The sequence below is a fragment of the Tenrec ecaudatus genome, chromosome 6 (assembly GCF_050624435.1).
Source record: "Tenrec ecaudatus isolate mTenEca1 chromosome 6, mTenEca1.hap1, whole genome shotgun sequence".
Taxonomy (NCBI): Eukaryota; Metazoa; Chordata; class Mammalia; order Afrosoricida; family Tenrecidae; genus Tenrec; species Tenrec ecaudatus.
The window spans coordinates 135,413,357-135,431,074 of NC_134535.1; the positions used below are offsets into that span (position 1 = coordinate 135,413,357).

Consider the following 17,718-nt stretch of genomic DNA (forward strand, 5'->3'; position numbering starts at 1 on the left):
GGCCCTGGCCTCTCCTGGACGTCACACATCCTGGCATGGGGGAAAGCCGGCATTCTGCATCACAGGAACTGAGAGACAAGGAACCTGGCGGAAGGAGCCCCAAATCCTGGGAAAGCAGAGGTGTGGAAGGAAGCCAGAAGGGAAGAGCCTGGGTCGGGAAGAGGTGACGCCAGGTTTCCAGGGCATCGGTGCAATGTCTGCCAGCTGACAGCACTGTGTCCCGTGGCGGCTGAGTGCTGACTCAGATGGCCTGTGCGTCGCGCCCGTCTGTGGAGCACACTGCTGGAGAGGTGGCCTGTGGGGCCTGTGCTGGAGCAGGGAGGGTTTGATGTTTCTGTTTACAAGTCACTGACTCACCGCTGGTTAGGAGAACACTCAATCTCCAGCTCTTGGAGTTGGCAGGTGCCTTTTTGTTTATTTTGGGTGGGGGTGTGGGGATGTGGGGGGTAAGAAACACAAAAAAGGGTTACAATTCATGCCTGTGGAAACAGGTAAGTTTGGTTCCTCTCTGTCCTGGTCCCTGCACTATCAGGCTACCAGCACCTGTGGACATTTTAGACTCTTGTACAGGAATCTAGGAAATGCTCCTTGCCCGGCCCCATCCTGTCAGGGCCAGGGCTCTGCAAAACAGAACTTAGAAGTGGGTTGTCGGAAGGCATGGCTGGGAATGCTATTTGGGGCGTGTGTGTGTGTGGGGGGGGCGCCCTCATGTTTTTAGAAATAAGGACCAAAATGCCTTGAATTCCTGACCAGTCTTTCTGCAGCCTGGACTTAAAATTCAGGCCAATCCTACAAGAGTGGTGATCTACTTCTGCTAAAGATGGCGAGCTAAGGAGACGGTTCTTCGAAAAAGAAGGGTTGCAAATGTACAGCTGCACAATCCCACTCACTGCGGGGGGCGGGCAGAGGCTACCTGTGTCCTGGGCCTGGCCAACCTGGCTGGCTAAGGGCCACTTTTTAAATCAGCGGAGCAATAGGGCACATACATGCACAGGCTCCATCCAAGGCTCTGGGCCCAACCACGCCTGCTCTACTCACCCAGCCACCCCCTCACTGCCATCGAGTTGATTCTAACTCACAGTGACCCTACAGGTCAGAGCAGAGCTGCCCTGGGTGGGTTTCCTGAGAATGTAAATCTTTTAGGTGTAAAACATCTCATCTTCTTCCCATGTGCTGGCTTAGGGGTGTTTTTAACGGGCAGAGTAGCGGGGCATGCACAGCCCAGGTGACACTCCCATGGTGCGCACCCGCGAGGGGCCCTGAAGCGCACATACTGAAACCGAGACGGCAGCGTCGGCGCGAACCTGGGTCTTCTTTTGTTTTCACCTACTTGTTATTATTGGTTTTTGTTTGAGGGGGTTTGGGCTTTATGTTTTTTATTTTTTGTGCGTCTGATAGTCTTTTACTGTTACAGACTTGTCCTTTGTTTTAAGTCCCTCTTTTATCACTCCACCTGACGACCACTGTCCCCACCTGACCCAGCCATTTCTGTACCTCCTGGAGCTACAGCTCGTGGACAAGAACCACCACCTACTCCAGAACCACCTGATCGACAAACAAACAAAAAACAGCACTACTTGTCAGAGACAACAGACAATGACAGCTCATACAAAGAACAAGACAGAATTGTGCAAATGACCAAGATATGGAAGCAAAAACCTTCCTGAGGAAGATATGGCAATAAACCTACCAAAAAATAATTTTTGAGTGATTCTTAGGTACTTTCAACAGATGCAAAAAATTACTCAAGAGAGCTATGGGGGGGCGGGAGGATTACAAATAAACTATAGGAGGATTTAAGTAAACACCATAAGAGCCATTTGACAAAACTAGTGAAAACTAAACGCCATACACTAGCCATGCAAAAGATCAATACTACGATATTAGAAAAAAATACAGTGAAAGAACAAAGCAGTAGAATCAAAGCAATTGAGGGCTGGAATAGTGAGTCTGAAGACAATTCTTTCAGTACTAAACTACAAGACCCACTAATAGTCGAAGAATTTGAGACACTATCAAGAGGAATAACATGCATGGTAAGAATTCCAGAACAGGTAGACAAAACCAAGCCAAAAAACACAGAGAAAACGGTCTAAGAGCTATTGGAAGAAACCGTGCTGAATTTCATAAAAGAAAAAAAAACCCACGTGAGACGCTAAATGAACCCCAAAGAGGATAGACGGCAAAGAAAACCACAACACACACAATGGAGATGTCCAAAATCAAGGACAAGGGAAGAATCCTGAAAGGGAAAGTTATCTACAAAGGGGAACTCAGAATACTGAGCTTTGTTTTTTTCACCTGAAACCATGCAGGCAAGAAGGCAATGGGATGATACATATAAAACAGGAAAGGAAGGAAGGAAGCCAAGCTTACATCCAGGCAAAACTGTCCCTCAAATATGATGGAGGAATAAGGGCATCTCCAGACAGACAATTCTAAGAAATCCATAAAATCAAGACCAACCTTACAAAAAAAATAACAGTACTAAAGGGACTTCTCTGGGAAGAGAAATCAACAACAGCAGACATCCACCTGAGATCAAGAGAAAAGGCACCACCATCCGGAAGTCAACCTAGTTATTGCAGTAATCAAAGTGCAACAAATTTACGAGACGGACAACAGGAAGCCAGCGGGGCCAGCCTGCACTGGAGAGGACTGAAAAGTAAACTGAGGGAATAATGTAGACAGCTCGACATGGGAGAGGAGAGGACAGCATGCAGACGTCAAGCGAGACCAGTCTGTTTTAGACTTGAAAGGAAATGGATAAAACTCATCAAAGTGAAAATGAGGAAAATCCCAAAGACCTAATAAACAGTAGAGCAACAGCACACACAAAAATAGTGATCTATGAGAAAATGCTTGGATAGACCCAACGGCTGGACGTGTGTGTGTGTGTGTGTGTGTGTGTCGGGGAGAGATAGGAGTATACCTATGTATATATATAGGTTTGATAGAGGACATTTGTATATACTTACTTTTGCTGCAAATATATCCATAAATGAGGTGAAGCATATAGGGGACAAAGTTATACAAATGTTTTAGACATAAGCAAACACCTTGAGGAAACGAGTTGCTAGGCCTGGTGGATCAAGATTACTATAGGGTAACCCCCCCCGCCTGGCAGAGCTTCATGGTACCCATTTTCCCTGCTAGATGAGCCTCCAGTAACTTGCTTTGAGTTAGTGCACCCAGTGGCGTCATCTGGAAGGTTTTTTCTGGTCACAGTGAATTTTTCTTAAAAGCAGTTTCACTCGAACCTTGGTTTTTGTGATATTAAATTTAAGAGAACAGCATGGGGCTGAAAAATTTTGTTTCCTGCTCAGGAAAAATGCCTCAAAATTAGAAAAGAGATCAGCTCCCTGGCAGGATAGACTGATAGGACACCCCTACCCCACCCCATGATCACGACCTTTATCCTTCATGTCTAGAACTGAGCCTACCTTCACACCAGCCCCTTCCCCTAATGTTAGAATAATCGACCACTTAAGATTGAAAGGGCAGTATGTGCCATGGACAAAGGTCAGGGCATTAGGAAAGAAAGAATGGGAAGCGGAAGCGGATACATGAAGGTACCTTGAGGGGGTTGCAATGGATGAGTTGAATCGGAATGTATGAATTGTTGAATGTAAAACGATATACAATCTGCTCTGCAAATCTTCACTCGAATCAGGCCACTATGGCCTGTGAGTGAGGCCTGTCCTCGGAGGGCAGTGAGCTGCCTGAGGTGCCTCTCACTCAGCTTCCCAGCTCCCGCACCACACTGCCTTCTTATCGCCCACCATTTTAGATAAGGTTCTTTGGTGCCTGGGTTTCAAGCTCAACATACCAGGAGAGCTGCCCAGGCATTGAAGATCTCTTTTCTTGCTTTGCATCCTCTTTAGTGTCAAACTGACACGCAGCAGGATGGAGAGACACAGGAAACCAGTCCCCGCCGTTATCACCTCCCCAGAGTACTATTCCTCTCTGGCACTCGCGACCGTCACTCTGCAGATATTATTTACACGTCCGCCTCCTCCACTCACTGCAGAGGGCAGGAACCAGGTCTTCAGGGCTATGTTCTGTGACATTAATGACAAATGCAGAATTTAACCTAGAAGTTCTTGGGCAGGGTGGGGGTGGGGGGTGGGTTGAATCCTTTAGCTTCCACACCTGAAGTCGGTTACGGCTGAGGAGAGTGGAGAATTTGGTGGGCATTACGGAGAAGCAGATTTCCAAAGTGCTACCAAAAAGCAGCATCTAAGAATGTAGTGTTGCGGTGAGTCGGCCTCGACTCCATGGCAGTGAGTCTTGAGTTTCAAGAATGCAGGAAGCAGTTTGGGTGGTGCAGCGATAAAGCACTCAGATGTGAACTAACGAAAAGGGTTGCGATTGGAACCCATCCAGTGACTCGGTGGGAGAAAGAACTCATGACCAATTCCTACAAACGTGAAAGCCAAGCCTCTACGGGACAGCTCTACTCTGTCACAAGGGGTCACTATGCATCCAAATTTAACTCTTTCACAAACAACAGGAACACAACAACAGTCTACCAGGACAGGGGGCGATATTCTGAGAGGCAAATGCAGCATTTGTAACACAACTTCTTCCACCAGTTTTGGAGGGTTAACTTGCTTCTTGGCTGTGTACTGTCAAGAGCTATGTGAACCTAAACCAGGTGACCAGTGGTTCTTTTCAAGCCTGTAATTCTGGAAGTCACCGACAGGGTCCTGATCCCCATGCTAGACCTTCTCTGGCTCCTGTTCCTATGCTCTGTGGACTCCCACACTTCATGAAAATTGGGTGGAGAACTTCTCCACAACCCAGAAACAGAGTCAGAAATGAATTATCCTCTGCCTTTTGGTTGGTCGACCCAAACAACCAGGAAAGCTTCCAGCATCAAAGCCGAACACCTAATAAACACATTCGCCCTAAAAGGACCCATCAAAAGCAGGACGTCCAAAAGAATAAAGCCTGTGGCCCCATGCCTTATGAGTACTTTCCTCTCAGCAAAGACTCCATATTACCATTCAGCCGTCTATCAGTAAGCCCCATAAAAATACAATAAACCAAGAAGGCTCATGCTAAAGAAGTGGCTGTTTTATAGCAGCGAAATCAGAGAGCTCAGTCTTGTGTTTCACAGCAAAGAAAAAGGTTGGGGAGCGTTCTTTGTTCGATCCCGCACTTTCCTCTCTTGCTTCCTTGCTTCTAGAAGGTGTGGTGATGGCACTGGGTGTGAGGGGCGAGGGAATAAGATGGGTGTCAGTGAGTCTTGCCACAAGAATGGTGTTGAGCTGAAAACAAAAAGACACAGGACCCCCATCAACAACGATACAAAGCTTCTTCTCCGAGAAAACACCAAATGGCGGATGACTCCGGTGCAGCAGGAGGGCCTGGAGGCCTGGGGACGGAGCTCGAGGCGGCTTCCAAAGAGGCTGCGGCAGCGGCTTGCGAGGACGTGGTCACGGTCGTGGAAGAGGCCGCGGAGCTCGCGGGGGCAAAGCTGAAGACAAGGAGTGGCTCCCTGTCACCAAGCTGGGCCGTCTGGTCAAGGACATGAAGATCAAGTCCCTGGAGGAGATCTGTCTGTTCTCCCTGCCCATCAAGGAGTCTGAGATCATTGACTTCTTCCCTTCCCGGGGATGGCTCTCAAGAACGAGGTCCTGAAGATCCTGCCTGTGCAGAAGCAGACCCAGCCGGCCAGCGCACCAGGTTCAAGGCCTTCGTTGCCATCGGGGACTACAATGGGCATGTTGGCCTGGGTGTCAAGTGCTCCAAGGAAGTCACCTGTAAGGTGACCGGCTGCTGTGCTGGTACAACTCATCCCTGCCCCCAGGGGCACGGGCATCGTCTCAGCCCCTGTGCCCAAGAAACTGCTGCTGATGGCAGGGATTGATGACTGCTACACGTCGGCTAGGGGCTGCACAGCCACCCTGGGCAACTTCGCCAAAGCCACCTTTGATGCCAGCTCCAAGACCTAAAGCTATCTGACCCCTGACCTCTGGAAAGTGACAGTGTTCACCAAGCCTCCCTACCAGGAATTCACTGCCCATCTTGTGAAGATCCACACCAGTCTCGTGCAGAGGACCTAGGCTGCAGCGGTGGCTACCACATAGTCAATTTTATACAAAATGTCATAAAGTGAATTGAGCCTGCCCCCCCAAAATAATGATACAAAGAACTAACACACTGACTGTTCACTAGGCGCCAGCGCCATGTACGGGACCCCCGATCCTATGAGATAGAATCTCTTCTCTCCAGTCTGCAGTGTTAAGAAGCCATTATAAAAAGTATTTAAAAAAAGCCTGAGATGCTAAAAAGCTCAGCAGAGTCCCACTCCCGCCCTTGGCTGCCTGCGTGCAGAACCTGCAGGTAGGGATACAGACAGGCGTGGTTGGCTGGCCGGCTGTGAAGAGAGCTGCCAGCTCCCAGCTGATACTGCAGTCTCAAGTAAATTTAGCAAGGATACACAAGACAGGATTCTTTTTCTGCTCACAGTTTAGCATTGTCTGCTCCTTTAAAATGGAGCCCTTTCACAAATGGAAGGGCAGTCTGCTCTCTCCCTATTGGTTACTGAAGGCTAAGCAACAAAAAGAGTACTAATATCGTGTGTAGCAGTCCGCATCCGCTACCAGCCTCTGGTACCTGAGCTACCAGCAACCCCCACGGCAAAGCATGTTCCAATCACTGAATCCATCCACTGAAGGAACTCAGGGGGGCAGCACGGCATTCGCCCAGCCACTATCTCTGGACTCCACCTGGAGCGACCCTAGGACCCTTAGGCCGAAACCATGGTCCCTAGTCACTCAGCAGACAGCAGTCATCCATCTCCACCAGGCTGCCCACCCAAGCTCCTTGCCCTTCTGAGGCTTACGGCCACAGGGCCTGCTTCTTCACTGTCTCCGGGTCCTGCTCAAACACCAACCACCTTAGCAGAGAAGCCTTCCCTGAAAGGGCACCCACCCATTTCCCCCACCACTCGTATCCCCTTACCCAGCTGCATCGTTTCCTCCGGCATGGGCCACCACCTGCCCAGATGCCTGGGGGAGCAGGCAGAATTCTGTTAGCACAAGAGACCAGCCATTATCAATGGAAACACAACGAGCGCTTTTAGGCAAGTGCCATCAAGCGGGAAAAGGAAACACAGAGTTCTACAAGGGCAACCCAGGTGGTTTCTGCCCAAGGGAGAAGATGTTTCTCTGGAGACCTGCCCCCGCCCCAGCTCACTTTCTGCCAGCAGACGAGAATGGGAGGGTTGCCAAGACCTGCAGGCAGGTCTGTTTCCAGCAGCCATGTGGTTTCAGAGTAGCTGTCCCCTATCAAAAGGCACCAGTTTCTAGAAAAGCACCCTGGGGTCAATGTCAAGAAATGCTACACAAACCCCCAGAGGGGCAGGGGAAGGACCCAGAACAGTTCTCATTTCTTGTGTGTGTGTGAGAGAGAGAGAGGGGGGGGGGGGAGAGAGAGAGAGAGAGAGAGAGAGAGAACGAGAACTCCCTGTCAGAAAACCGAGGATCTGAAAAGGCAGCACTTCTTCCATTCAAGGCAGGGTGAACAAGAGGAGCCAGAGTCTTACTGTGTATTCCACTGTCCACCAGCTTTGGGGCGGGGCTGAAGAAGTCCCATTGGTGTTAAATGATGCAGCTATAAAGGCCCTCTTGGTTCTGAGCATGGGGGAGGGGGGTCTCAACTCTCCCAAGCAATCCTTTTACAGCCCTACTGATCCTTAAGAAATTCTGGTGGGCTATGCAGTGAGCTGTCAACTGCAAGGTCATCGGAGAAAGATGAGGTCAGTAAAGATTTGAAAGTTCCTGAAACCTAAAGCAGCACTTCTACTCTGTCCTATGGGGTCACTCTGTGTCAGTGTTTACTGCTTCTACAGCCTCAGGGCTCCTACCCCTCCCTAGTCCTCCTTTCACTTCCAAAAGACCTTTGCCTCCCAGATCAAAGGACACCCTCCTCTTCCTGCTCTCCTCTGCTGGCCCTTCTCCCTTCCTCCTGCCTGCCTCAGGAGAGTTCCTTCATCCTAGAGGCCTTCCAGCCCCACCCCTCTTGGTGCTCCTGAATTTGGTTCCATCTGCCTCGCTATCAGTTTCCTTTCCCCTCAACCCAACAAGTTTCTCTTCCATCAAGCTTCTCTAACAAAAGGCCTTGCCCTCACACCCCACTCCCGTCCCCCCCCCCCCCACAAGCTACTGACCTCTCCCTTCCAGCTTCCTGAGCGAGTACCTATCAATTCTCCTCTTGCTGGCATGGCCATGACCGCCCATCTTTGTTGTTGCTAGTCTTTGCACCCTCTCCAAGCCACTACAACATCTGCGTCTCCATCACTCCATTGAGGCTGACAAGGACTCTCGATCTGAGAAAGGGCCACGTGCTTTTTCACCCTTGTCTTCTCTGTCCCCTCACTGAAGTGCTGCCTAGAAACTCTCCCCTCCCTCGGTTTCCGCAATTCCTCTGTCTCCTGCTTCTCCTACTGTTCTCACTACCCCTTGGCTCTCTCAGATGGCTTCCATTCTTACCTCGACACCACTCCTCTGTAAACGAGCTGACTCCTAGGTTTTAAACGTGTCTGACCATGCCCCTGGGATCCAAATGCTATTCCACATCTTCAGTCATTTGGCAGGGTTTCCAATAGAACACTGGGTTGCCTCTTCCTCCTCCAACCCACACCTCCTCCTCCGAGTTGAATGCCAGCATCATCCTACCCACCAAATGAGAGTGTGGGGGCCTCTCTCCACTTCTCCAGTCTGCATGCTCTCAATGCATGAAACCCAAGCTGACTCCCGTTGATTCTGTCTCTAGAGGACCCCTTTCTTCCCTGGCATGCTCTTGGTGCGAGCACCCAAGTGCTCTCGTTTGGACTGTTATAAGACTCTCCATCTTGACCTGTTTCAGTCCACCTTCCTCACTGTTGTCGGTGAGCCTCCACTGGAAATCCTGCGACAGCTCTCCCTCACCTTCAAATGCACAAAGTTCAAAGCATCTATCAGAATCTTCTACCAGTTTAATCTACTACGCTTCCAAACACAAACCACTTTCTCTGGTCACACAGAGTTTCTGGGACACATCATATTTTTATAAGCCTCCTCACCTTTGTTCATCTGCTTTTCCTGTGCCCCCTCATCTACATGACACACCTAATCACCATTGCACATGTCACCAAAATGACCCCACCTACTCCATTAGGCCCCCACCCCGCGCCCCCTCCCCCGGCAGGCAAAAGTCAAGGATGCATTCCCCTGCGCTTAGTACATACTTCCCTTTCGACACTTATCGACACTTTCGACAGCTCTGCAACGGTCCTGCTTGTGAGCCCATTAGCTTGCGTGGCTCTAGTTAGCAGGAAGAGCGTTTCCCTTGTGTACCTAGTATACACACCAGAGTCACGCAGGGACTTATTTGGTCCACGATGTCCAGTGTCACAAGATGACAGAAAGGAAAAGCATTTGTGCAATCACTAGCTCCTTATCACACCTTTCCTTCACTCATCACCTGCCTTGTTACCGTACAATCCACACGCACGACAACACTGGAAACTCTTCTGTTGGGGGTGGGACCCCGAGGTGTGAGGCTAGAGTAGTGCTGGCGGTGATGGTTAAGGGGCCGACTCGGCTGGGTTGTGATTCCCAGGGGGTTGGCAGTCACACAATGATGCCGCCACCCCCCATTGGGTGATAGTGTGGTCACCCTTCATTTTTAAAATTCATTTTAATGGGGGGCTGTATACAAAAATCAGTGTGATGAAAATATAGAGGGTGACCACCTCTGATCAGAAAACTGAAGAAGATCACTGTATCATTAGGTAAATGCCAGATGGCATCATAACATAACCGCCAAGCCAAGGAGAATCCTGGCCTGGCCTGCATGTGCTTTACCCATCTCACCTAGCATTCCTCTCAGCTCTCACCTTGGCACTTGCTACTTACTGCCTGCTGCGAGCCAACCCACAGGACAGTCCGGTAGAATGTTTTTGGTTTTGCGATGATCATCAATGCAAAATGCCAAGTGATGAGCGAGTTGACGAGTGTCTTCATGCACATTCCAGGGTGATAGCTACCTTTTTCCAGGAACCACACCAACCAAACCAACTGGTTGGTTCTGACTCACGGCGATCCTGCAGAGCAGAGATCGGCCCCTAGGGTTTCCAAGGCTGTCGGTCTTTTTGAGAGCAGACTGCCACATCTTTCTCCTGCAGGTACTAACTAATGTGGGGTTTGAACCACTGACCTCCCGGTGAAGTGGCTGAGCTATCACCACCAAGCCGCTGGGGCTCTTTCAGGTTCTGGGGCAGTAGCTCTCAACCTTCCTCAGGCCGCGCCCCTTTCATGCAGTTCCTCACATGGTGGTGACCCCCAACCATAACACTATTTTCACTGCCACTTCATCACTGTCATTTTGCTACTGTGATGAATCAGGAAACCCCTGTGAAAGGGATGTTCGACCCCAAAGGGATCTCGACCCACAGGTTGAGAACGGCTGTTCTAGGGAGCACCCATGGATAATGAGGGGAGACAGATGCCCAGGCTTCCCAGAGGCTTCTTCGAGATGGAATGAGAGGGCAAGAGAAGGAAAAGCAAGCACAGGCGCGCACACGTCCAAGGCACGCTGGCTTCAGCGCAGGGAAGGTTAAGAATGAAGCTATTTCGGGAGGCTGGCTGTTCATTCTCCAACAAGGTACATGTGCATCAAGCGGGCCAACCAAATCCGGCCCGTTGCAGACCGCAGAGCAAGTCGGGGCTGGCTGCTCCAGGGCTGTGCTTTCTCCAGAGAAGAGCTCGGTCGCTCTCTCTAAAGCCGAGCTACACCTCGAGTGCTCACCCTGAATCATCACTGGGGAACATATCTCCCAGACAAAAAAGCTGGAAATGGCACAGGGCTGAGACTGAACTCCGCTCCCGCCCCCCAAACAGACTTATTCTCTGGGGTTGAACTCTCCCTGGCTCCGGCCTCAGCCCCACTGGGCAGAAGCTTATCGATAGTCACCCCAGCAGCTATATCTCCCACCCCTTGGAGAAGGACACTGGGAAGACTTCCGTTTGCTTGGAATGGAAACATTCAGAAAAGGGAATCAAAACGAGTTTTTCTTTCTGAAGTTGAAATAATCCGAGTGCCCCAAAGCTGGCAGGCTCTGGAGAGTACAGCACACCACTGCCTGACTTACAACGCCTCCCTCCTGTCCCTGGCCTGACCCGTCAAGCTGTCCTGGAAGGGTCCTGATGTATCCCCCAAATGAACCCCCACCCCCACTTCTCTCTCTCCCAAAGATCAATTGCCAAAACCAACTGCCATGAGCCCACTGGGTTCCAAAATTCCAACTGCTCTGGGCTCACAGCCAGCATCCTAAAAAGTTTTCTTTTTCCTCCCCCTTAATGAGACTTACTCATCTTGATTCAGTACCTCTGAGATGAGCTGCTAGACACCCCAAGGGAGTACAGACACAAGTCCACATTTACCTTTGTCCTAAGAAGTCAGACCTGATGGCAGAGAGGTCTAGTGACACCGCCAGGCAGGCTTCTTGGGCCCAGCAGCAGCGGAGTTTCCTACTACAACCCATTTCTTGCCCACAACCCAGATTTCTAAAGCCCTTGCCTCATTTATTTCAGGTGGAGAGCTTCTAATAATGGGCCCGCTGGCTCTGGTGCATACAGGTAAAGGCTTTGGTTCACTCCAGGGACTGGAATCTAAAATCTGAGCGGACCCAAGTGCTCCCTAGGGGAGATTATAAAAGGTAATTTACCCAGTGGGACCATCTCACAAGCTGTGGCTTGAGCAAATCTAACTCCGGGGAGGCCTAGCTTGATGAGGAAGGCCACCAAAGGAGGTCACGTGCCCTAGCTGCAGGCAATACAGGACTTCCATGCCTGCAGGCCAGCACCACGCCCCAGGACCACACCAAATACCACCAACACTTCACCCGCAGGCCTCCTTCTCCAGACTGATGGCGGATGCAGGCTTTGGAAACACTCAGCACCTGGGTACAGGGAACTGTTCATGTATTCTGCTCAATTTAAAGTAGTATTCCATCCTGATACGTATGAGACATGGTCGATACAAAGACTTGGTTAAAAGGTCTAGACCAGCTTTACTCAACCTCTGGGTCAAACGACCCTTTCACAGGAGTCACCCGATTCATCACAGTAGCAAAATTACAGTTATGAAGTAACAATGAAAACAATGTTATGGTTGGGGGTCACCACCACATGAGGAACTGTATGAAAGGGTCGCAGAGTGAGGAAGGTGGAGAACCACTGGCCTAGCCTAAGCCAACCCGTATTTCTGAAGATGTGACAAGGCGCTGCTCTGGGCGCAGGCGAAACCAGTGTGAGGGCAGTAGCAATGAAAAAGATGGTGGCAGGGTGTCGTGTCCTGTGTGGCTAGCGCCCCTACAATGCAATTTAACCCACTCGTCCACATTAAGCCCCTTGACTGGAACAGACTTATGTATCAACCTGGTAAGTGACAAGCACTAACGTGTAACAGAGAAGCTGGTCGGTGTCGTTGCCAACACGGAAGCGCCCGAGGAGAAAGTCTATAATGATCAGACTGCACAGGGGGGGCGGGGTAAGACAGGTTCCCAATGCAGGGTCACCACGAAGGAACAAGCAAGAAAAAGCAGAAGAAACTCATGCCTGAATTGGGACCTCTGGCTTCCTAAGGGCAAGCGTAGTTTCTGTTTGCTGACGTCAATGGTAATTACAACCAGGTTGTTTGTATGTTACTGCATCCAACAGGACAGAGTGGTACTGGGGTGAAAACCACCAAAGAAAATCCATTGCAGTTGAGTCAGTTCTGATTCCCGATCACCCTAGAAGCACAGCGTGGTTCCAGAGGCGGTAAATCTTCCCTAACCGGACCGGTCCACCTTGCCGCCCTCCTATGGGGCAGGTGGTGGGTGTGAAATCTAATGCTTGTGGACTGTACCACCAGGAGTCCTTATTTGTGGTAAAGGCAAGAAGACCATTTTACGTCGTGGTTAATCACCTAGTTGATGTGGAGGAGAAAGCCACACAAGGAGGGTAAAGAAGCTCGGACAAGTGAAAGCATGATTTCACCACGGGGCCAGCCTCCTCTCACTGACCCTTCATGGTGAACTTCTGCGAAGTAGCTCAGATTGTAGGTGCCCCCCAAACTCCCAGTTTACTCTATAACCTGGGTGCCAGCAGGGCAACACCCGGCCCAAGAGCGAGTGGGTTGGGATGGGTAGGGGGTAGGGGATCATGGGTCTGAACAACAATGCAGATAAATGGGCTCTGGACCCATCTGGAGAACTATGCCTCTCCTAGAAACAGAAACAGGCTGGGCTTATTCCTGGCAAATGGTCCAACCACGTTGGGTGCTGGGTGCCCTGGGCAGAAACGAGTGGCAAGGAGCCAGGTGAGCGCCACAGCTGTGCCAAATGCCTGCCATCGGAACCACTTCAGGACTCAGCCAGGCTGCTGGCTGTCCCAAGGAGCAGCAAGCAGGCAGGCGGGAGCAATGGCTCAGTGCTTAGTATGGCAGGGGTGATTTTAAAACAACTTACGAGGTATACTTTACATACTTGGGGTGGATTGAATCACGAGCCCCCAAATAAGTCCTAACTTGTCTGGGAGATGATCCTCAGTATCAGGCAACAATCCTCCTCCATGTTGCGACCGGATGAGATTATCCTGTGCGTTTTATGTAAATGCTAACATCTATGATGTTAATGGTAGTTATCATGTACTCTATAAGATCCCGGGGTATCTTGAGTCTCTCTCTTCTGAATACAGAAGAGATTCAAACAAACCAGCAGAGATCAGAAGGTCTGGCTGCCACCAAGAGAGAAGAGGCAGGAGAGGGGCACATCACTTGGACCCCGGGCCCCTGTGCTATGAAACTCCTAGACTCCTAGAAGATCCCCCAGACTGAGAGACAGATAGACTTCCTCTACAGATGAAGCCCTGGATTTCTAGCCTCCTAAACTCTTTTGCTTTTTGACAATTACCCACGTGTGCTCCTGTACAGGAACACTAGAACACTAAGGAAATCAGGTAAAACCCATTTGAGTTAAGGGCAGGACCCAATGCCTTTGGTACATTCCTCCAGTTGGGCAACCATCACCACAATCCAGTCTTGGAACATTTTTCATCACCCTGGAGGGGATTTAAAAACCTCCCAAGCCCTAAAGATGATTACCGTCTAGCTGGGTTTAAGAGGCCAATGGCCACGAAGAAAGATGTCAGCATCCATTTGCTGTTGCCAATTTGGCAACACTGAGGACCACAGGGCAGGCCACAGAAGGAGGGGCTAAAGCTATCTGCATCTGCATGAAAGGCTCTCAGCCGGCTTGGCTTGGGGACCTGAAAACTTAAAACTTTTTAAAAGTAACTATTACTAAGAATAGTGTTTCTCAAACTTAAATGAAGAATCCCTTAATCTGTTTATGTCTTCTTGGCACCCCTCCTACAACAATGTCTGAGCAACACTATTGCACAAATCCCTTTTCACCAGGACAGACTTTGAGTCCTCCAGCCAAGGGCTCAAAATCCATGTCAGTGAAATTCTGAAACAGGCATTGTCTCTCCCTCCTGACAGCTGTAGGCTTTCAGAAACACGGCATAAAGTCCAGGCTTGTGAATCTCAGACAGAATCACCTTCTAAGTCACTGGTCAAAGAAAATAAAACTTTTTGAGGGTGGTGGGGGAAGGGGCACTGCTCTGACCTTTAAAATACATGTACATAGCATCTTCATGACTGAAGGTACCCAGGGGATTTAGAGGGTTTGACAGCTGTCTTTCATCTTAAGATGTTGGTCCAAAACTCTTAATTTTTTCTTCTTACCTAAAATGTAACAAGGGGAACCAACTGAAGGGATCCAAACCAGACCCAGTGCTGTAGACTGCCTCTGACCCACGGCGACCCACAGGGCAGAAGACAACTGTTCCCTAAGGAGGCCTAGAGCAGTGGTTCTCAACCTTCCTAATGCTGCGACCCTTTCCTACAGTTACTCATGTTGGGGTGAACCCCCCACCATAAAATCATTCTCGTTGCTACTTCATCACTGTCATTTCGCTACTGTTATGAATCAGACAACCCCGTGAAAGAGTCGTTCAGCCCCCAAAGGGGTCGTGACCCACAGGTTGAGAACCGCTGGCCTAGCGGATCCCTGGGGGGCTGGGGATGGGTTTGTGCTTACGCACTGGGCGTCCTCGATCCTCAAGCCAGCAGTTCAAAACCACCGTGGGAGGAAGAAGTGGTTTTCTACTTGGAATCCTACAGACGCAGTTCTGCGCGATGCGAAGTTCAGAGTTTGAGAGCACTTCCCAAACTACTCATCTTTGCTAAGGCAGACTACCTCATCTTTCTCCCACAGGACAGCGAGTGGATCTGAACCACCAACCTTCCAATTAGCAGCCTAGTGCTTAACCCATTGGGCCACTCCAGAAAAACAAAAACCAAGCTCCCTGCCATCAAGTCAATCCTGACTCATAGGGACCCTCTGTGGGCTTTCGAGATTGTAACTGTTTCCGGGAGTCAAAAGTCCAGTCTTTCCCCTGATTAGGACTCTGTAACGGAGCCCTAGAATACGGATTTTAAAATCAGAAAATTCAAAGGGTCAGAAGGAAGGACTAGAGGACTACGGCTTCCCAGCACATAGCCCAAACTGCTGGCAAATTACCCCCTTTTGCTGAGCCGGTTTCAGCAGGCTCCACTCTGTTGGGGCCTCCTGGCCGGGAAGGCAGGCCCCACAGGGAAGTAGAAATCCATTCAGTACAACCAAGAAGCCAGTCTGGCAAAAGCCATGTGGCTGGACAACAGAACTCTCTTCCCCGGGTTCTCTCCTGAAGCTCCAGTCCTCTGCCACATTCACACACAAGGAGGACCGCCCCCTTCCCATCTACCCCCAATCTGTGCCCTTGGCGTGCTTCCCTCTTGGTGACACTGCTGGACCTCGCCACCAGACACACAAGTAGCCCCCAACGCCAGGTCATGCAAAATGGAAGCCCTCTTAGACTCTTCCAAACCTGCCCAGCCCCCTGAATCCCAATTCCCAGTAAGCCCAAGGCCTGGGTGCCTGCTGCCACACCTTCCTGGTGTCCAACCTTCTCCTCACAGCCACACAAAAGTGGGGTGTGGGAAGTTAGCTATGCCTATACTGTGCTGAGCATGCAGTGCAGGTCATGGCCCCCTGTCTTCTCTAACACACTCCCCACCCCCCAACCTCTTTTCTAGCCGCATTACCTTGACTTTCAGTATTCTCTCTCCTTAGACTCATGCAGGAGCCTCCTAATTGCAGGCTTCACGCTTGAATTTCAATTCATATACTACTCTCCCCGAGTGATCTGTCTAAACAAACTTAATGATGACACTCCTACAGTTCAAAAGACACTACTCACAAGACTAAACGCCTAGGCTGCCTGCCTGGGACAAGAGAGCAGGTCCTGTCCCCACTCTACCCCCCTCACTGACTGACCCCCACTGCCCCGCACATACCTGGGGGTCCCGACATTTACATCCACCTATTGCTGCAGAGACCCGGCACGCTCTTTCCTGCACACCCAGTCTCCCAGTCGGAATGGGCTCCCTCACCGTGTCTGTGAGCTCATCCTCCGGGCTTTCCTGACCTAAGGCAGATTGCAAATGGGACCCTCCAAGGCTTAGCGTTCCCGGCATAGCTGGCTCTTCCCTCTGTTCATAAGCTCGGAGGACTGCGAGGTTCTCCCAGGCAGCCTCACAAACATTGCAATGTCTGCAGAGCGAACGATAAGTTTGGGTTATTTTCCAAAGAGCATTTCTTAGGTTTTGTTTGTGAAACCATGGAGAAACTGGGTTGTTGCCCAGCGATCCCACAAGGAGCAAGGGGCTTCACTGTGCAAACATGCCAGCACCCCCATCCACTGCCTGTCTTAAAAGGATAACATTTTTTTAAACCAGCGGTTCTCAACCTGTGGGTCTTGACCCCTTTGGGGGGTAGAATGACCTTTTCACAGGGGTCACCCGATTCTTAACAGTAGCAAAATGACAGTGATGAAGTAGCCACAAAAATAATGTTATGGTTGGGGGGGTCACTCCAACATGAGGAACTGTATGAAAGGGTCGCAGCATTAGGAAGGTTGAAAACCACTGCTTTAAACCAAAGAGCTGCAAGTGGCCAAGAAAAGTCTCCTATCCAGAATATATCAACGTACATAAATCAATAAGAAGAATCACACGCGAGATGAGAGAGATGTGACCGGGCACTTCACAAAGAGAAGATAAGATCAAGGTAAAAAACCTAGTTTACTAATCAGGGCGATGTGAATGATAATCATGAGATAGGAGTGTCCATGTGATACTCTATATCCACTAGGATGGCTAAATTAAAGACTGACGATATCAAGAGTAGACAAGGATAGAGACAACTGGAACTCGCAGAGACTGAGCTTATAAACCAGTACGACTACTTTGGAAAACTGCTTGGCAGCAGCACTTACATCCTAAAACTCCCCAACTCTATTCTTGGGACTACCCCTGCCAGAGAGGAAAGTCTATAGCCACTGGAAGTCAAGCACAAGGACGTCCATAGCTGCTTCATTCACAATACTGTAAAACGGGGAGTAATCCAAACGATCCCAGCAGCAGAATGACAGACACACTGGAGTTAGCGTTCTATAGTGGAATGTGATGGAGCAGTAACGGAATGAGCCGCTGCTACATGCAGCGACATGAGCGAGGCACCAACATGCATGGTGAGCAAGAGGATGGAACATTCCCATCGACGGAGGGGAGTCGGGT

General features: G+C 50.1%; 1 protein-coding gene and 1 pseudogene across 14 annotated transcripts in view; one reads left to right on the forward strand and one right to left on the reverse strand.

Moving 5' to 3' along the window:
* Positions 1–17,718, reverse strand: part of MICAL3 (microtubule associated monooxygenase, calponin and LIM domain containing 3) — a 204,998-nt gene that overhangs the window by 118,073 nt on the left and 69,207 nt on the right. The window lies entirely within an intron of this gene.
* On the forward strand, positions 5,342–6,095 carry LOC142451264 (small ribosomal subunit protein uS5 pseudogene; annotated as a pseudogene).